Here is a 21,644-nt window from a genome sequence, read left to right as displayed (position 1 = left end):
CGAGTCTGTGAAGTCCAGTGTTTATGTCACCTGCTGCTGTGTCGACTCTCCATCAAGAGCCAGCCTTCCCAACATGAACCATCACGGAAGCTATTTCAGCTGCCCATGGTGCCTGTAGGAGGGAGCCCCTGTAGATGGTGAGTTTGGGCAATGAACTATATACAGAAGAAATACCAAAAAAATACACGCGGACCGTGCAGCTTTTGTTACGTGCTTTGCAGTATTGAGCATCCAGATGTAGCAGGGCCGCACATGTGGTGCCCTTCAAGGCATTTGTGAATACAGCCTACTATTTAATTCACTGCTTCTTCACGAGGTAACGATGTACACCGCCCAATTGTTTGTCAATATCATGGGAGCGTTGACCTTGGAAGTGATCAGCCACCCTATGACGGAGTGGCACAGCAAACACGGCAAATGTGTGGCCACAGCACTAGCTGTGTTGGCCGTCATCTGCTAGCCTCTTCCAGGTGTTAAGCCCACCCCCCGAATTGTTTCCTCCGCTTATCACACTCCTTCGGGTGCTGGCCGTCTTTGTTCACGAGAAGGCTCGTGCTAGTACTTCACACATCGCTAAAAACGCAAATTTCAAAATTTTCTCGTGGAATGCTTAGGCTTGCGCTATTCACCTGCTCTCTTTGCACCATTAGTGGCTGTTTGGCAGGCAGTGTGCAAGTTTTGTCATTTGTTTTTTGTTGTTTTCACTGGCACAAAGAAAATAGGAACTTTTGTTCGGAATGTAAGCAACTTTATAATAAAGGAAATACGATGTTACCGGCATCTCTTTAATACGTAAGCAAACTTCTACCATAGCATAGTTGGGCTCCTAATGGCACACATATTTCGCTTGTTCTTTGTAGACGAGCCAGTTCTGTAGTACACTGCTGTCTGTTTGAGCTGCAGATTTGGTGCTTGTGGTAAGTGCGTTAAAGGAAATTGACACGTAGCTGAAAGACCACTCATTGTTGGTTTTGTCGAAGCAGGGAGTAATACTGTTGTTGCCGCAGTGGTAGGTATCACAACAATTGTCTGTAATTCGAGCAAATGTGATGCTGGACTTTACATTAAATGCAATTACTGCTCTTAGTTGGACTTGCTCATGCAGCTTGAAATTAATGGCAGTTGATGGACACGTTGGCGTGTGTATTAATACAATGTTTCTAACCCAGGAACGGTGCGGTACAAGACTGGAGGGAGTCCGGCAGCACCACGCACTCACAGAAATGTCCTGAAGGACATGCATGATGCCCACGACAGCAATGAGATGGTTCGCGGCATTAAAAGGTCCATCACCGCTTATCCTTCTGAAAGGGTTCAACCTTGCTGGGTGCCTGCCGCCAGATTACATGCATTGTGTTCTTGATTGTGTGACATAGCAACTTACAGACATTTGGGTCGCTGTCAAAAAATATAAAGTTAAGAAGCATCTAAAAGAAGTGGAGATGTGCATGAAGAAGATAAAACCTCGGAATTCATTTTGTCGTCTCCCTCGTCCAGTCAAAGAGAGGAAGAACTGGAATGCCACTGAGTGGCTTTATTGGCTCCTTTATTACTCACTCCCTTGCCTGAGTGGTATACTCGTCGAAAGCGCGATTAATCATTTTGCATTGCTGTGTCAAGCACCTTTTCGTCTTCTTCAGGCCACTGTTACTGATGCTGACCTTCAAGCAGCTGATCAGCTTTTGTCCTTATTTTTGAGTAGAGTGCATACAGTTTACGATGACAGTGTTGCCACCTTCAACGTGCACCAGCTTGCACACCTCACAAAACGTGTTGAAATGCTTGGGCCGTTGGGGGGGACGTCCACGTGTTCATTTGAAAATGGAAATGGAATGCTTGTTAAATTGGTTACAGCTGCACAAGGTGTCCCATTTCAAATTGCTGAAAGGGTGTTAATGAAGTCATGGTTAAGGACAGCTCCTAAGTTTGTGGAGCTTCCTTTACGTCTTGCCGATTTAAGGGATAGAATTATCGGCTCCCACAGTGTTCGAGAAACTCGCAGTGTACGTCTTCTGGGAGCCCTGCTAAAGTCTGAGTTTTTAGAGCAAGCCCCAGTGCAGCTCTTCACTGCTTGGTATGGCGAAGTGCCCTCCTTGGCGCACTATGCTTGCTTAGAAGTTAACGGCCATGAGATTCACAGCACGCGCTACAGCCGGGTTACAAAGACTTGCTCTACATGTGTCAGAATGAATGATGGGTTGTACTGCATGGTTACTGACATTTGTTCATTTCACCTAAATTGCCAGAAGATCATTCTTGTCTGCCAAGAATTAGTGACTTCACAATCGGAGTTTAGAAACGTTACATACATACAGAAATGCAAGCTTCCACCTCCAGGTAGGAACATCTGCCTCTACTCTCCTGAGGATGTTTCTGCTCAGTGTGTTTTTGTCGGTCTGGAGCATCAATCCTGTTTGTGACATACCAAACAACTATAAAATAGACTGAGAAATCAAGAATCACCAAACCTCATCGTGCTTATGAGCCGGCATAATTGCAGCAAGTCTGCCATTTCATTACAAAAAATGTAAGCCTTTTCAGTCTGGACCTTTTATCCAATGTCTGGCCATTCCGGTCTGCAGCTTTTTCGCCAGTTTCTTGCAATATATATAAAAATGCAAACCGCAAGAAAAACTCGCAGGATATTTATTTTTTCTTTTGCATTCTGTTTGCAACTTTTTTTACTATCAGTTGAGCAGTGTGGAAAACTGCTTGAAGCATTCTCCTGGGTGCAGGCCAGGGTTTTAACTAACTTTTGTTTTGCGGTTGCAACGAACGGCAAAGTTTTTGTTGCTTTGGCCTGGGAGCTTGTAGATGAAATGGCTTGTCCCATCTGGCCTTTACTCGCACTCCATATGTGCAGACGGGTCTAGCTTTTTGACTCAAGCCCTCAGATCACCCAACAGCTGTTGGATAAGGTTGCGGGAGTACTGCAGGTTTCCCTGCTCTTTTCGTCATGATTCTGCAGCTGTGTGCTCCTCTAAATAACAGTATTGACTAGGTAACCTCTAGATGCCAGAAAAGAAGCTTGCACCACTATTTCATTGTCTTTCGACAAAATGAGCAGCTCAAAGAGTAATTATTCACGTGGTGCTGTCTCCACTACAGTTGTGGTCTTCCTCACTCACTTCTGTCGTCAATCACTTCTGTCGAATCACTGTCATCACGAACTGATGGAGGCACGCAATTCTCTTCCTCACTAAAGTCGCATCACTTTCACTACGTGCACCACTGTAGAGCGCACACGATGAGGAAGCAGCCATGCTTATCAGCAAACGCTGCACATTTGAAAGCGCTCTGGAATCCAGAAAGCCCATGCTGAACATTGGGCTGCACCCTTGTGCAAAAAAAACTTAAACAAAGTGCACTTGTCCCAAGAGACATGGCGCATCATGTATGCAAAGAATGAGGGCGCATTGCAGTTACAAAAAAATGTAAACTTTAAACTTGAACATTCATGTTGAGAATAGCCCGACAGTGGACCGCTACGGTGGTTTTGCTTTCTCGGGCAGGGCCCGGCAATAGACCACAAAGGGTTAGAAACAGCTGTCCGTGCAAAATTGAAATGTGATGGAGGAAAATTTTACATCCTACCTGACACTGGTATATGACCACGAAGGAACCGCTCCTGTGTTGTATATGTGTCTCCTTTGTTCCAAATGTGCACTGTTCACATTTAGGTTCTCTAAAACTGTGCTGCTGAAAAAAGATTTGTCCTGGTATGGTGCGCGAAGCCGAAACCACTGCCTGTCAGGGGAAGTCACTGTATCGACTGAGCCAAGCAGAGGTTATCTGCTTTTAGTGCGAGAGCAAAATAATTCGCAACCTATCCTTCTGTGCTCAAAGATAGAGACATTGGTTTAGAAGATTGTTTGTCCAGGTACTCTTAAGCATAAACGGTTCAGGTGTTTGTGAACCTGTCCAGAAGACGTCTGGACTATCCAGGAACGAAGGCCTTTCCTCTGAAGGAGTGTGAAAGGAATCAATCAAAGCCTTTTCCCATAGTTTGTAGCAAAGAATTTCTGCTGTAGCTGCGACTCTTTTTTTTAGTGTCTGATAATTTTGGATGCTGGCTGAAGCTATAGACAGCACTAGCAGCTGTAGTTTTGTCCTAAATTCACGACCAAATATCAGCTGCGCTAGGCTTTTCTCTTTAGATGGACAAACGGTCAAGTGGAGTTTGAAAAAAAAGCTGGCCAAGTGAAAGGTATGTCTGTACATTGTTTTCTTAGTGGCACCAGTTTAAGATCACATACATCACACTTCACGTGGCCATTAGTTGCCAGGTGGTATGCAGAACGTGTGACTCTCTGGATTCCATCTGCCAAAAAAATGTGGTAATTTCAGCTGAAATGAATGCGGTATTGTCTGTCATCAGCTTCTCTTTAATGTCAAAACTAGTGAACAGTAGATAAAGCTTCATGATTTCCATTGCCAAAGTAGCATTTTAAACTCGCTGCATTTCTAAGCATTCCGTGTATGCGTCTATGACGACAAAGAACGTTCAACCCTTGACTGGTCCAGCAATCGAAATGTAGCATCTGCCAAGGGCACAGTGGGTGTTCCCATGAGGGCAAAGAAGCCCTGGGTTCACGTCTCTGAAACCCTTGGCACTCAATATATTCATCGGAAGTGACCTTAAGTTCTCGGTCTATGGCGGGTAACCACACATAGCTGTGTGCCACTATTTTCATGGTTACTGCACCTCTGTCACTGGCATTATTGAGCTTCCCCAAAACAGGCAACCACACTGTGTCGGCAGCTTTAGGGAAAAGTTGAAAGGTTTCAGCTTTTAGGTCAGGAATCTTGCTGTTTTATATTTTATTGTAGACTCGAAGAAGGGCATCAGGTCTACCTGCATCAATGAAACTATCTTTTTAACAGATATTGGTGGATTCCGGAGTGCTTTTTTATGCGTACATGTTATTTACAGTTTTCAAATGTTACTTTGAGTGGTGAGTTTCATTGTAGCCATGCTTGCTCTTGATTTCCGTATGTGATGCCTTTGTTTTAGTATTTGTTATGTAGGTTGTCATTCTGCTGTTTTATTTTTATTTTTGCTCAGGTGAACAGATGTATCGTGTGGCTTACGGCACTTGCATTGTATTAACAGTTTCCAAATTTTTTGCTTGTGATTCTGCATGGAGTGATGAATTTATATTCTTGCCATGCTTATTCTTCTGAGCATCTGATGTCATTTGTTTACTTTGTTTGTGAAGCTGCTGTTTGCTGTTTCTTTACCTTGTCAATTGCTTTCTGTACATTCTTTTTTTCATGCTTTTATATGGAAACATTTCAAGCCAGAACCTTACAGTGTCCAACTATCTTTTTGTGCTTTGTTATTTTTTGTGTGGTATAATTTTTTACCCGTTGCCCTGTCAATTCATATGGGGTTGAGTGTACTTGTTATAGATGTTGTAAGAAAGATAGTGAGTGACCGTCAGAGCACCAGTCTCCCCGAGCGGGTATGTGTTCGGCTAAAGCGGACGCTGGCCTTCTGAGTGGCGCCAATCCTCCAGTGGGTATTCCCCGTAGGGACACAGCGGCAGCTCCATCGATAGTGCTTCGGCGCGAGACCTGCGCGTGGACGCCAGACCTCGTTTGACCCGTATCACTACGGTTCGGGTTCTGCGATCATCGCCTCTTCTACTTCTCCCTTGCTGAGCTGCGACTTCAGCTCATTGTGTTCAAGCTGCAGCTCTTCCAGCTGCTTGCAGACCTGATCAAGCTCTTGCTTCATAGCATCAGTGCTGCCTTCCGCGCCGTCAGACCCCAGGTGCGCTCTAATGTACGCAACGGGGTTTATTGGCAGGTCTTGTAAGAGGCACCAACGAGGTCTGGCCGTTTCAGAGTCCAAACGAGGTCTGGCGTCCGCGCGCAGGTTTCGCGCCGAAGCACTGTATATGGAGCTGCCGGTGTGTCGCTGCGGGGATATACACCCACTGGGGAATTGACGCCACTCAGAAGGTCAGCCTCCGCTTTAGCCGAACACATACCCGCTCTGGGAGACTGGTGCTCTGACGGTCGCTCACTAGCTTTCTTACAATGTCTATATTTTTAATAGTTAAAATGTGCAACTGGGAATGTGTTCACTTTTTCATATCGTTTTGCTCAGGTAGACAGATGTACTTTGTATATCATACAGCATGACACAAAACATTTGTGTCTTACCTAATTACTTGTTTGGGTTCATAATCTCAAGCATTGTGTTCAGGTCTTAAGTCAGGTGTCAAACTCGCATCAGTGAATGGGCCACAATTCTGAAAATTTTTCCCCCAAGGGCCGGGACAGCGGAGAAGGTTGAAATGAGTGAGGGGATAACAAAATGTCAGCTAACCCTGCCATTTCAAAGAAATAAGTCCTGTCGCACATATTGGAAATTTGCTGGGTCATTTCTGAATAAAATTTGGCGTCAGGATTCCTTGGCTATGTGCGAACAAGGCATGCACTCACGCATTCGATCTTAAAAAAAAATAAATGAACGAAGGCAGTCATGAGTAGCCCAGGCCGTAATCGAAAGGTCTGCAGGCTGCGTGTTTGAGACCTCTGTCTTAAGTGTTCTTTACAGTGTGAAATAGTTTGTAAATAAGGCTTACTGTTGTAACCATTTGTGCCGTTTGAATTTATAACTCTGGCATCTCGCAGCTGCCTTGGATCTAGCTTCAAGTTAAAATACGGTTTTCTTGACAGTGCGAGTTTCATTGTCGAGATTGGATGACGAATAATGCTGGACATTACACAGTTTCTGGCTCACAAATTTTTATGAAGACTGAAAGCAAGGTGCGGTGCTTGCTTCTGCTTTAGGATTAAGCTTGGTGTTCGAATGTATGCATTTATTTGGCTCTGCAAACTACCTCGTCACTGTGAGAAATACCTCATCAATGAGAATAAATGATTACATCATTTTTTTGTATCACTTTGTGACTAATCGCAGGACACTAATGACAGAACCTCAAGCAAGGGAATACAAAGGTAGCACTAGCAAAATCATGTTTTTAGTGATTTTGCAGAGTTGCGCTCCTGATGCCAGCACTCAATAAGAATGTGCATGCGTATGCTGTTTCCGCGATATGTACTTCAGTTGTGATAGTCGAGCTGAAGTCCGAATAATGGAGTAATATTCACTTGCAAGAGCATGGTGGCCATCAGTAATTGCAGATGGTGTCAATGTGATGCTCATTGGGGAGAGTAGCGTAAATACGACACATTTAGCTTTTAATGCACAACACCAGGCAAATTCATTCCAAGTGACAGAATGGAGTGTAGATGCACATAGTATAAAACTAGGGTTCGTTTTTAGGTAAAGCCAGATCTTACCCAATTTTTACACCCCGAAGATGTTTCAGGAGAATCTGGTTGAACCAGATTTCTCCCCGAACAGACATTTTCTAAGTAGCGACCTGCACAAATGTGCACTGACAGTCTGCTGTTCTCAACCAGTACTTGCTGGAAGCAAGGCCTACAAACACAGCTTCTAAACTTATTGAGTATTGGCATGATGCTACCTCTTACTGCATAAGGCGACAAAATGCTGCATTGATATTGTTGTGCCTAGCTTATGGAAACTGTGTTGTCGAGAGAACTTTATCCCAGTGGTGTCTGGAGAACTTTATTCTTCATTGGAGAACTTTATGAGAAAGTTCTCAAATGGATACCGACATATGCTGTCCATAAAGATAATTTATGTAACCAAAGCTGAGGAAAAAATTGACTACCAGCTTTACGTGAATGCATATGTTTCATTTCTTGGAAGTTATTATTTCTCCTTACTGTCATCATTACTGATTCATTTCCAAACAAATGCCATGTTTTAGAAATCATTTTAGTCTTGATATGTACCCTCAGCTACCAGCTATTCTGTAACTACTCTCGCCATTCTAGCGTAACGGCAATGAAGAAGTCACTAAACTTGCCTGACCTGTTATTGCGCCGTAATTAGCGTTCACGGCTTTCAATCTTTCAAAAAATCTTTCATCACAACCCCATTTAAAAAGGACAGCTTTTCACACAACCCTCCTAAATTTCGTCCCGTTTGGATAATGTTTTAAAGTTAGAGTGCCATCTAGTCGAACTAATCTTTAACATGACTCTCTCATTACACGAGCAAGCAGAGACTAGAACCACCTTCCCGCTGCCATCGCCTCCACATTACGGACATAAATAACTTCAAGGTAATAACCCACCAAGAAGTGCTTTAAATATATTCTTCACACATTTTTAGTTCTTGTTAAACCCTACTCCTCTCTGTAATGCTCTCGGGCACTGAAAGTATATAATCTGGGCCTGGGGGCATTAGAGACGCATTGTATAATTGTTGCGACCTAGGTAGGCCAGACTGCGGACCGGTGGCGATGAAGGGGATCCCAACGAATGAGGAGGCCCCAGGCCTTTCGTCGTCAGGAGGAGCATGAGGAGTGAAACTTTATTTTTTTAAGAAGAAAAGAGAGTGAGGGCCTGCGGCCCTCCGCACGGGTGCAGCCCCTATTCCGGGACCCCATTGGTCAAGGCCGCCGTGATCGCGCCCGTCGAACTAGAGCCAGCGTTCCGTGAACAGCCGTTCTCTACCGTTGCCCATAGACGACTCTCCCGTTTCCCTCTCCTCCGGAGGTCTCGAGTCGCGGGCACCGCTGCGGCCGCGGGCGGTCCGATCCTTCGGTCTCCTCTGAAGCCACGACCCGCTGTCCCCCCGATTCCGCCGGAGCGCACACGTGTTCCTATTTTAGCGACCGGACACCCAACCAGTGGTCTAATTCACTTGCTTGTATTGGGGGCCCTCCCAATTCTTTCCGACGCGACAGGGATGCGCAGGCGCGCCAGAGATGGCCGCATAGGTCCCCCCAGAGTACCGCACGCGCAACACCCTCCTTACTCTGAAATAAAGGTTTGTTTTTACCGTGGCTATAAAAACAGTAAATTTGCAAAATAACTATGTCCCCCTTTTTTTTCACCGCAGGAATTAAATAAAAAAACGGCTGTCCTCGCGATAGAATTGTCTTGTTAACATTTGCCACTGCTGTCTTTTGTAAGTAGCGCGACATATTTTGTCATGGCAAACGCATATAGGGTTCTGTCGTCGCGACAGCCGGCTATGTCACAACAGCATTTTTTTCGTGGTTCTGTAGTAACGACATACGTCACGACAGCTGGCCATGTCACGACATCATGATGGCTATCGTGACGACAGGGAGTTCTGTTGTGACTACAGGAATTTTTGTTGTCGAGAAAATTGGAGAAAGGTGTGTCATAACAACCGACGGCTCTGTCGTAACGACAGAACTTCTGTCGTCATTACAAAAAATTATGTTGCACGACAGGAATTCTTGTTGGGTTTCTGTCGTATTCCTGTTGACATTTTCGACTGGGTTGTGTATGAGTCAACTTTGTGAATGTGTGAAATAAACTTTGTGAATGGGTAAAACGGGCTTTAGGTGCTGATGTTAGGGGCACCTGCCCTGTGGGGGGTCTTCTTTAGTCCGGAAAACCCAGGTCCTCGCTGGCTGCTCTTGCTCTTCGTATCAGGTCTCGCTCGTCGCAGAAGTCTGAGCTTGTCAGCCGGGCCGCCCACTGGTCGTAGGTGGGGTTGGGGTTTGGGGAGAGGCTAGGGGTTTCTGAGCACTTCCTTACCATATGGTATAGTGTGCTTGGCTGGGTGCAGAATTTGCAGGTTCCGGGATAGAGGATGAGGTGGATTGCGTGTAGAATGGTGCCATGCGGGTATGAGTTTGTAATTGGCGCAGAGTGGTGGCTTCGGTGCGGGTCAGTTCGAGATGAGGTGCAGCGAATCTTCTGCGCTCGTGGCGGTGGTGAGCCAAGATGTCTGTGGAGTTTAACAGCGGCTCAGGTCTTGGAGCGTTGCCCTCTTGAGAAATGGCCCACAGTGTGTGTGCGTGGGCCGTGGCGTGCGCCGCTTCATTTCCCTCGAGGGACTCGTGTACGGGGGTCCAGACAAGTTGGATTTGCGGCAGCGTCTTCGGAGAGCATAGTATATTAAGCGCCAGGGGACATATTTCGCCAATAGCGTAATTTCTGCATGCTGCTTGGGAATCTGTAAATATCGTGAGGAACTCCTCTTCATTCTGGTGGGGGGCAGTAGTTGCGGCCATTGCGATGGCTAGTTCTTCAGCAGTTTCTGTTCTTGTAGTGCCAATCGTTGCTGCTGTTAGTTCTGTTCCATGGGGGTCAATTACATTGATTGCATGAGCGGGTTTGTGCGGGTAAGCGGAGGCGTCGCAATACCGGGTGTCAGGTTGCCCAGCATACTTATTTTGGAGGGCTCTGACGCGGGTGGCGCGTCGTGCTTGGTTGTAGAGGGGATTCATGTTGCGTGGTATTGGAGCGACTCTGATTGGTTTCCGGATGTTGAGAGGGATGTGCTGTTTTTGGTCCTGTGGTGACGGGACCATGTATCTCAAGCGGGCGAGGGTAGTGCGTCCAGTTTTGGTGAGTTTGAGTCATGACAGCTGGGCGACATTGTGAACTTCTTGTAATTCTTTCCATGTGTTGTGAAGTTCAAGTTGGAGTAATTTGCGTGTGGCCGTTTTTAAGGGTAGACCTGGTGCAGCTTTGTAGGCTTGCCTAATCATAATGTTTAGCTTTTCTTTTTCAGCATTTTTTAGGGCTAGGTATGGCGCACCATAAGTCATTCGACAAATCAGGATAGCTTGGATTATGCGCGCAGTGTCCGCTTCTTTGAGGCCGTATCGGCGATGAGAGACCCGCCAAATGATGCTGACCAACTGATTCAGAGTTTCTTGTAGATGAAGAATGGTGTGAGAGCCGGAGCCGTCCTTTGGAATGTTGAGGCCTAGAATTCGGAGGTGAGATGTTTTAGGCACAGGTTGGCCATTTATGTGCCGGTCAGGATCTGGGATTGCTTGTTCCCGGTTTTTGCGAGTTCTTTTACATAGCGTGAGGAGTGCGGACTTTTCAGGGGCGCATTCTAAACCACGAGTTTGCGAGTATCGTTGGGCAATCTGTATTGCTTCTTGGAGAGCGTCTTGTTGGGTGACTGTGGAGCCCATGGGGGTCCACATAGACAGGTCATCTGCGTATATTGCATGCTTGAGGTTTGGGATGCGTTGAAGGAGAGGTGGCAGATCCTTCATGGCAATGTTGAATAATAGGAGGGATATGACTGAGCGATGTGGGGTTTTCTTTGGTAATGTTGAGAAAGTTGGGGAGCGAAGGTGTCCGATGCCTATTGTTGCAGTGCGGTCATTGAAGAAAGAAGATAAATAGTCGTAGGTCCGTTGGCCACAGTTTGTTGAAGCCAGGCCAGCGTAGACAGCGTCGTGGGAGATGTTGAAAGCTCCCTTGACGTCTAAAGCCAATATGGATTTCTTGTTTTGGTTGCTGAGGTTGTCTATGATGTATTCTTTTAGTTGGAGTAAGATGTCCTGTGTTGATAGGTGTGGTTGGAAGCCGTACATCGTGTCGGGGAAGTAGTCAGTCTCTTCTATGTGTGAAAGCAATCGGTTGTGAACTAGATGCTCAAAAAACCTTTCCGATGCAAGAAGTCAGTGATATTGGGCGAAGGTTTTTGGGGGTGAGTGGCTTGCCTGGTTTTGGAATCAGCATATTATCGGCATGTTTCCATTGCGGGGGTAGGGTGGCGGCTATCCAGTGTTCGTTGATATAGTTGGAGGTTTTCCAGGGCTATGTAATCCAGGTTGCGAAGTAATTTGTTACGTATCTGGTCTCTTCCCGGGGTGCTGTTCGGGTAAGTTTTCTGATCATCGCTTCGATCTCAGCCATTGTAGAGGGTTCGTCCTTGGCAGGATTAGCTTCACCAGTGTACGGTGGGGCCTTGTAAGTCTTGGGGGAGGTGGTCGGCTTTAATTCAATGGGGTTTCGAAGTTCATTGAGCAGGTCGCAATCTCTTCCCTGGTAGCTGTGCATAAGCCGTTGAAGCTGGTGTGCTGTGGCTTGCTTGGACGTACCAGTCCCCATAAGGGAGCGTAGCAGATGACATGTGCGTCGACTCCCCAGTGTTCCTTGCAATTTATCGCATAATTGTGTCCAGTTTTGCTGGCTGAGCCGTTGCGCGTATGCTGCAGCTTCTGCGGTTAGCTTATCGATGCGAATCTTTAGACGGCGGTTAGTGGGGTGTTTGCGTAAGCCACCTTTTGCGTAAGCGACGGTAGGCGTCCCATAGGTGGAGAAGATGCACGTCCACTGCGGGGTGATATTCAGTCAGAGTCAATTCTTTGGTCTGTTGCTGGGCTGATTCGAGTAGTTTGGAGGTCCATGTTTCTAGGTTGGTGATGGGGTCTACGGGTGTTGCCTCACGGAAGCTCTTCCAATTAGTGAGACGGGCTGTTCCAATTTTACACTTCTGGTTCGGATTATGTGGTAGTTGTTGGATGATATAGTGGTTGCTACCCAGTGTCTCGTCGAGCCTTGTCCATGTAGCTTCGTTGATGTTATGCGCGAGCGTCAAGTCTGGGGTCGTGTCCCGTGATATACTGTTGCCGATGCGGGTAGTAACTTGGGGGGTATTGCAAAGATGCAGCTGATTTTGTTGTATTGCATCGTACAGGGAGGTGTCTTTTTTTTGGAGCGGATATAGCCCCACGTAGTATGGTGGGCGTTGAAGTCTCCCATGATTAATAATTTATGGCCTTTCGTTCTTTGGCGGATGGTTTTAACTAGTTGGTCAATTCCGGGTAGGGCGTGATCAGGGGGGCTGTATATATTTAGCAAAAACAGGCTGGTTTACTGTTTGCGTCGTGGTATGACTTGTACAAAGGTATAGTCTAGTTGCGTGGGTGCAGTGAGTTGTTGAGCTGTAAGGGTGGATTTAACCAGGATGGCGGTGCGAGATGTCAGATCAGATACAAATGTTGTGTATCCACTGAAGGATATATTATCAGTGCCCGTTTCCTGTAGCGCGATGAGCTCCGGTGCATGTTGGCCCGCAAAAAGGGTGAGGAATTCTTTCTTGCCACGTAGTGAGCGACAGTTTCATTGCCAGATAGTCAACGATTTATGCAGTGTCGGGGTCTGTGTACCAGGAGGGGTAGTTATTATTAGAAAAGTGTGTTAGTGATGGTCGGAGGGGTGTCTTTTTTGGGTTTCTTGTGCTGCGTCTGCTTTTGCCAATCTTCTTCCAGGGCAGCAACCCGGGTATCCAATGTGGTGATGGGTTGGGCAATGTTGGCGAAATTGGTCTTTATTTGCTCGCACATACATACGAGAAGTCGTTCCACTCGAGTCTTAAAGGCTGTGAGTCGAGCGTCTGTAGGGTCCACCGGGGAAGGGAGTTCTGGATTTGACTCAGGGCATGGGGCAGTCGCCATGCTCGGTTGTTGTGCATTTTTATTCTGTAAAATAGTTGCCATCTGGGTTGCAAGCTGATCCATTTGCTTTTTCATGCCGGCGAGTTGTTGTTGTAGTTTGGAATCCTGTTGTCTGAGTTGCGTGTTTTCGTGCTGTAATTCCTGGAGTTGGGGGTTGGGGGTGGTTGGATGGGGGTTGCGTTAGGAACGGGGGAGGGGAATTGGGTTTGAGCAGTAGGCGGGGCTTTAAAAAGGGTTGACCAGCTCACATGCGGTTCCCGTGCTGGTCCTGATGGTGTGGCGGCTGGTCTTCGGTAGGTCTGCGGGATCTGGTAATGCTGGTTCAATTGAGCAGTGCGCTTCGGGGTCTTGGAAGACGGTGGGGAGGGCTTGAACCTTTTCTTGCCGGCTTTGTCCGCGGTAGGATTATCCAGGCCGCACAGCAGGCACTTGGGAGTGCATTCGTGGTCAGGTGTCGGTTCATGCACGTTGCACTTCACACACTTATTTTTGGCCCCAATTAGCCACCACGTGATGCAAAAACACCTTGCCAATGATTATGACCAGCACAATATTGAAGGCAAGCAAGCGATGCGAAAAAATGTGCTTGGAGTTGAAAACCAAACTCTATGGAGGATGCTTGTTCTGATCATCACTAATCAGTCAGAAGTTTAAAGGGACACTAAAGTGACATATAAACATTGCAAGATTATTAGCGCAAATTGTAGTCCGAAGTCCGCAGGCCATGTTTCTACCACTCTGGGCGCGTTTGCGCGAGTTTATTTAGTAGAAAAATTAATTCGAAAATGCTGTCCTCCTCTCTTTACGCTCGCCCATTTTCTGTGGCGTTTTCGTGTGACGTCGGGAGGAGCCGAGCTCGCAATTGGCTGCGCTACAGCACGGCTCCCCGGCCTTCAGACAGAGTCAGTCGGCCCAGCGTTTCGTCCGCCGGACGCCGACGTGTCGTCGTAATTCGTTCGCTCAGTTGAAACGAAGCCAGGACACGTTTGTGAATGTAAGAATGTGCCTTTCTTTACTTGGTTAGTTTGTACACTATCTAGCTCCAACTCAAGGTCGCATCTCACAAGCGCTGCACAAGCGCACATGCGACGCTTCGCTGACTGGTTCACCAGCAGGAAAATATAAGGCCTCTCGAAGGCGGGAAAAGAGTCAGCAAAGTCAATATAGGTACTAAGGAAATAAAATCAACTGATATTTTTACCGTACAGCGTAAAACTAGGGTGCGGAAAGCACTTTTTTGCGCTGGGCGAACAAGCACAGCGGTCAGCAGCACGACTACGCATCTGCGAACGCTTTTCCGTCGAAGGAATGCAACTGCTAGACATGAGATATTGTGGAAACTTCGGGGATGCTTACTGCACGCGCGCAAAACAACAAAAAGTCACCTAAGCTGCTTGGAATACTAAAACTAAATAAAAGGGTAAACTGGTTGTACAATATATACCCTTATATTTCCGTGGTCGGCAGCGCTCGCTCGTGGCCGAGTCGTCTGGAGCGCTAAGTATGTCGTTGCGAGTGTTTTGCAAGTCACGAGTTCGAATCCTCGCGGGTACGTGCTTTTTTTTATAAGTTAACTTTTTCGTTTACCCCCGATGTTTTCTAAGCTGACTTCACCTTTTTTTGGGCCGCAACGTTCATTGTTCCACTGACTAGTTCACAGAACGCGCACAGGCTGGCACTTGCGCGCTAGCGAGCTCTCGCTGGCGTGCGGTTGCCGGTTGCCGACTGCCGACTACAGCACCGACTGCTTGCGGCGAGTGGGTACAGGCCAGAATCAACAGAACCTTGGCCTGGTGCGAACACGCTTTTTGCGATACAGGCATGAGCGAGGCAAGCTCCAAATATGGGGGAAAAGCGCATGGCACTTGAGCGTCTGCGGCGACGCCGCGGGCGTTCATGCACTGCGTCGGCCTCGGCTAGTGAATGCTACGATTCCAAGCCGTCCTGGGAGGCTTATCTTATGCATTTTACAGCCGACAACATGGAAGAACCGCGGTACCATGATTACTGAGATATTGAGAATGCCCATGCAACGATGCCATGGGATGTGTTTTACAGAACCGAAACCGAAACTTGTTTGATTGCTGACCTTGGGCATCGTCCAATCACAGTGCCCCCTCCTCCCAACGTTACAGTCTTTAGTTGGTGCGGCCGCCGAAAACCGCGCATGGTAGTTTTTCTTCTTTCGTGCTTTGTACAATAATTACCGAATTGCCAACCGGATAAACGATAAAAAGTGTGCTAATTTGAGCCAGTCTACGCAGTGCAAGCAAAAACGGAAGCTTGACAAATTCACTTCAGTGTCCCTTTAAACTGCGGTTTATTATGTTCCGACGTGCTACGGTAGCCCTGCTTGCAGGAATAAGGTACAAGAATCGTGCCCACCAAGGTTTCACCAAGCCGCCGTCGTGCTTTGAAGCAAGTTCAGCAGTACGAGCCTAGTACATTGCGGCGCCACCTAGCAATTTCGAAAAGAAACAATTACAAGGCTGTTGGAGACTTTGTCAGAATAGACAGTTGTACTAAGCAGCGACACTAGACCTCCGAAAATACCCTCGTCTGAAACCGAAACTGGCCGGTGAACAGCTGGCGGTGTTCAAGGCCAATTAGAAGCATTCTCCTCGTCTAAACCCGACAACTTGGTGTTATCTTTCGACTTTCAGCGGAAGCTGTATCACATAAGTAAGGCGTGGATAAAGCGGAAGCACGAGTGGCATGCGTGTTTCAAGAAGCAGTAGCGGGCATCAGAGGTGCCATGAAAAACCTGACGTTCAGGAACGGTGGACGAGCGCTACTGCGCATGCGCCACTCAGACATCAAAAAACAAAGAACGCGGCCTTTTCTTCTTGCCGGATGTGACGTCATGATATAAGAAAAATGGCAGCTATTGCACGGTCTCGCTGGGCTCATCTCGTCGCGATTTTTGTCTGCCGTTGCTGTGGTGCATAGGTGTTTGGCTGGCGATTGTGATGAGGGGCTCACGAAGAACTTCTGAAACGCACTTACGGTGGTGTGCAGCGTGTGTGCGGCCGCCTAATTCGCGCGTAGTACGTTACGATGGTGACCGGGCGTTCTGCATCAGTTCTGCCGCCTCGATTGCGACAGTGATGAGTGCACTCCCGACGAACATCTGCGCTGCGTGGTGAGGCCGCTGGGCATTTCGTGGCCTACGTGCAGTGGCGAGAGGCAGCAAGGCCGGTGACACGAGGGCAGCAGGACGATGCATGACCGCTCTCATCGTAACTGAGTTAGCCACTGCAGACGATTCTGCGTGCGTAACTTATTTCGCACCGCACTGCTATGTAGAACACAGTGGTGTGTTTTCATCCTAGTATAACGGAGTTAACCTGTGTGACAAACTATAATTGTGCGTTCGGAGTCGTGAGGCAAGCAGGTAATGTTTAGCATTGCAAAGTATGAGATCTAGTAACTACAATGCTGAATAATCTGTCTGCTAATCACTTCATTGGTCTGCAACCTTAAGCCAGCTGATAATAGACATGCAGCCCGGTGGGAGGTAGGGCTGCGCACAGGACGAAGGTTTTTTGTTGTTGTTGTTACCAGCTGTAGGAACCGACCTTAATAATACACATCCAGGCCTGAAGTAGTGAATAAGAAAATGGTAACTAGTTGCACTTAGCCCTGGTGCCCAGCGTCTGACGGCCCGCTGAAGTAGCCGTTTTTAAAAATATCCTTTCTGGGGGCATTTTCAAGCTGGTATAATGCCATGCATTCAACAGATGCTGAACAGTTCACCCAATATGTCCTGGATGTGTGCTGCCACATGCCGCAGAACAATATTGTACTTCAGTTGGTACTTTTAGCAACAGATCATATGCTGAGCACGAGGTCGCGGGTTCGAATCCCGGCCGCCGCGGCCGCTTTTCTGATGGAGGCGAAAAGCAAAAACGCCCGTGTGTACGAGATTTCGGCGCACGGCAAAGATCCCCAGGTGGTCAAAATTAATCCGGAGCCCTCCACTACGGCGCGCCTCATCGCCTGCGCTGCGTCGGTGCGTTAAACACTACAATGAATCAATGAACAGATCATATGATGTGCACTCCCTTCAAGTCCATTTCTCCTGTGTTTAGCATGATTGAGAACTCGTTTACAGCAATCGATGATGATGTTTAGAGTTTAATGGCGCAAGGCCGACTAAGGGCAAAGAGCGCCAAAAAAAAGTGATTACATGAAAGTGACATGGAAGTAAAAGAACATTTTAGTAAAAATAAACACAGTAAAACACAACGAAATGAAGATGACTGGTGTAAAGGGCCAGGTTGTCAACATGCATGATAAGAAATGAGATGTAAAAATTTTACGTCGGTCAGAAACTCGAAAACGCGTTTGATTGAAAACAGGGCTTCGTCACCTAAGAAGTATGTCGGGTGTGGTGGAATATGTCGTGTGTGTAGTTGAGAAAAATGTTTGCGTCGTGTAGTGTCGAGTGCCTTACATTGTATGAGGATGTGCATCACGGATAGGGCCTCTCCGCACCTGCTGCACAGAGGTCTTGGAGACCCAGTGAGAAGGTGCGAGTGCGTTGCATGAGTGTGCCCTATCCGTAATCTGGCCAAAGCGACTTCAGTGCATCTATTGCGTGTGTCGGTGGTGTATGGTCCCAAGTGTGGTTTTATTACGTGTAACTTGTTGTCTGTCTGTTCACTCCAGTGTGTTTGCCATGTTTTGCGAAGTTGTTGCCTGATGTGTGGTTTCACGTCGGTGTAGGGTAATGTGGTTATGTCTACTGCATTCGAGAGTGTAGCAGCAGCAGCCATTCGATCCGCTGCTTCGTTCCCGGCTATACCACAGTGGCCAGGGACCCAGCAAAGAACCAGTTCAGATTTGCGTACATACAGAGACATAATACCCTTGACTATTAAATTTATAACGTGATTTTTTGAGGACTTTTTTGACGACAACGCCCGCACAACACTGAGAGAATCTGTATATATAATGGATTGTGGGATGTGGCTTTGAAGGATATGATTAACAACCAGAAGTACACCATAGGCTTCTGCCGTAAAGATACTTGTATTGGTGTTAAAAGTTCTAGTGACACTAAGGCCGGGCCCATGCGCCGCGCAGGACACCGAGGTGGAAGTCTTAGAGGCGTCCGTATAAAATTCAGAGCACTCATACTTCTGCTGTAAATACAAGAAATGCTGCAGAATTGCACATGTGGGAGCGCGGTTTTTATCTACATGGGTGAATGATGTGTCGCATGAGACAGGGCGGAGATGCCATGGTGCTATGAGATCTGTTACAGAACTTTGGATGGTATCTAAAAAGGAGACAGCAAGCTCTGACGCTTCCTCTCTAACTCTGTAAGAGAAGGGCGCAGAGAACGATGGTCGATTTAGAACGAGTTCAGTCATGGAGGTATCATGAAAAACTGATTTAAAAGGATGGTGAGGCATGGATGAAATTTTAAAAGCATAGAGGAGGTCTGTGTATGCTCGCTGACGTTGTAGGTTTCATTTGTTGCACTCTACATACAGGCTTTCGACTGGACTAGTCCGAAAGGCGCCACAGGACAAGCGGAGCCCTAGATGAAGCACAGGGTCCAGCATTCTAAGGGATGTTTTAGTGGCTGACCCATAGACAACGCTGCCATAGTCCAATCGTGAGCCTATCAACCTGGTAAAAACACGCAACAGAAGCTGTTTGTCAGCACCAAAAGAGATGTGCGAGAGAACCTTCAGATATTCATTGTTTTTAGGCATTTATGTTTTATTTGTTTAATGTGTGGGATGAATGTGAGCTTTTCGTCAAAGATTATACCTAAAAACTTGTGTTCCTTTTTGACAGGAATCGAGACACCGTGGAGTTGAATTTCTGGATCCGGCCGGATGCCACGCCTCTTGGAAAACAAGACACAAGTGCACTTCCCTGGATTAAATTTAAAACCGTTGCTCTCTGCCCAACCATCTAGCTTGTTAACACCAAGCTGGACTTGGCGCTCGCAGACAGACAGGTTACAAGACTTAAAGGATAATTGTACGTCGTCTATATAAATTGAGCAGGAAATCGACGGTGGCAATGCCTTCCTGAGGGAATTCATTTTCACAATAAAAAGGGTGCAACTTAAAACTCCACCTTGTGGCACTCCATTTTCCTGCACATGCACCCTAGAGAGTGCAGTTCCAAGTCGCACGCGAAACGTCCTTTCGGACATGTAACTGGAAAGCGTGTTTATCATGTTACCCGTTATGCCAAAGGACTTCAGATCGATGAGGATACCATACCTCCAAGCAGTATCGTACGCCTTTTCAAGATCAAAGAATACTGTCATACAGTACTGCTTGTGGAGGAAAGCATCTTTGATATAAGACTCTAACGCAACGAGTTGATCGTTGGTAGATCGTCCCGCCCTGAAGCCCGCCTGGCAGCTCTCGAGAAGACCATTGTACTCTAAGAAGTACACGAGTCTCTTGTTTATCATCTTCTCGAAGAGCTTACACAGGCAGCTTGTCAGGGCAATGGGACGATAACTGGCGGGAGAGGAAGGGTCCTTCCCTTCCTTTAGGACAGCCACTACTATGGCCTCCCTCCAAGAGCGTGGAATGTGCCCCGAAAGCCATATTTTATTGTATAGGTGTAAGAGTGTTTCAAGTGTGTCTCGGTGTAGGTGTTGTATCATGGTGTATGTAATCTTATCTGCGCCTGGAGCTGAAGGTTTGCACGAGCTCAGGGCAGCCCTCAACTCATAGAGAGTGAATTCAGAGTTGTAAGAAGTTTTTTATCTGTCTTTGTCTTGTAAGGGCTTTTTTTCTGCAGATGTTTTGTGTTTCATGAAGGTGTTCGTGTAGTGTGCTGAACTGGACACGTGTTGGAAGTGTTGTGCAAGCGTGTTAGCCTGGTCTTCAAGTGTGTCCCCTGTTGTGCTAACCAGGGGCAGGCTGTGTGTCTGTTGTCCTTTGAGCTTGCGTATACGTGTCCAGACTTTGTGTGTGTCTGTGTATGAATTAATGGATGTCAAAAAGGTGTGCCAACTCTCTCGTTTCGCCTCACGGCGCACACGTTTTCCTAACGCCTTGGCCCGTTTGAACAAAATGAGGTTACACGACGTGGGGTACCGACGAAGGACACCCCACGCCTTGTTCTGGGCCTCTCGCGCCCGCCTACAGTCCTCATTCCACCACGGCCTCCTCTGGTTGCGCGGGGCACCAGAGGGGTGGGGAATGGACTTTTCGGCGGCGTCAAGGATGTGCGCCGTGAGGAGTTGGGTAGCTTCTTTACGTGTGCTATGGATGTGTGGTGTAGTTTCGATGTCTCTGTAAATGTGTTCCAGTTAGCTCGTGCTTCATTGAACCTAATATGGGAAGAAGAACTGCTTGGGCCGTTACCTATATATGTTAGTGAAGTGGGGAAGTGGTCACTGCCATATGGGTCAGTGCTCACTCCCCACTCAAGACATGCAAAGAGAATTGCCGAACTAATAGCCAAGTCAAGATTTGAGTATGTATTGTGTCCTATGTTATGGTATGTAGGCTGTTTCTCGTTGAAAAGGCATGCTCCAGAAGATGTTAGGGATTTCTCTATCAGGCGACCTCGGGCATCCGTTCTGGAAGAGCTCCAAAGAGAGTTGTGAGCATTAAAGTCGCCTGTAAGGATGTATGGTTCGGGCAGCTGGTCAACCAGCGCCTCGAAGTCAGAGCTCGTAAGTGCAACATCAGGAGGAATGTATACGGAGCATACCGTTACCAACCTGTTAAATATTATTAAGCGTATTGCTACAGCCTCAAGGATAGTGTTTAAAGTGACAGGGTGGCATGCTAAGGATTTTCGGGCAATTATGGCCACACCGCCAGAAGAGTGTGTGCAGCCATCCCTGTCCTTTATGTATACCAGGTAACTATTCAAGAAATTTGTGTGTTTGGAATTCAGATGTGTTTCCTGGACACACATTAAACTCGGCTGTTTGGTATGCAGAATCTCATACACGTCGTCAAGATTACTCAGAAGGCCTCTGCAGTTCCATTGAACTATGTTTTCTCTTCCCATTATTATGTGTTCAGAGCTACTGGAGTGCGACTGTTTATGTAGGGTCTTTCGGGGCTTGGACTCTTGGGAGGGGTTTTCTGACCTTCTCTACTGACCTGGACGTCGCAGCCCGTTCCTTCCGCTGCGATGAAAGCCGGAAGGGCTCGACGTCCATGTCGTCATCTGAAGGCAAGGGGGTGCCCAGCGGACTGGGCCCCCTTGGCGTGGTACCCTTTCGGGTGTTCTTTGCCTGCGCTGCCAGTGCCGAAGGCGTGGGGAGCACGACAGACGGCACAGGCAGTGAGGCGAGGGAGGGGGTCGCTGCGGCTGCCTTTGTCTCCATCTCCGTGCCCTTGCATG

At 47.3% G+C, this 21,644-nt stretch overlaps 1 pseudogene; it reads right to left on the bottom strand.

Moving 5' to 3' along the window:
* Positions 1-21,644, bottom strand: part of LOC144143448 (uncharacterized) — a 399,983-nt pseudogene that overhangs the window by 356,854 nt on the left and 21,485 nt on the right.

Source organism: Haemaphysalis longicornis, unplaced genomic scaffold (genome assembly GCF_048455015.1).
Source record: "Haemaphysalis longicornis isolate Haplotype H1 unplaced genomic scaffold, Haemaphysalis longicornis Haplotype H1 scaffold_6, whole genome shotgun sequence".
Taxonomy (NCBI): Eukaryota; Metazoa; Arthropoda; class Arachnida; order Ixodida; family Ixodidae; genus Haemaphysalis; species Haemaphysalis longicornis.
Note: the sequence above shows the minus strand (reverse complement) of the source record. Positions and strands in the feature narration are given on the sequence as shown.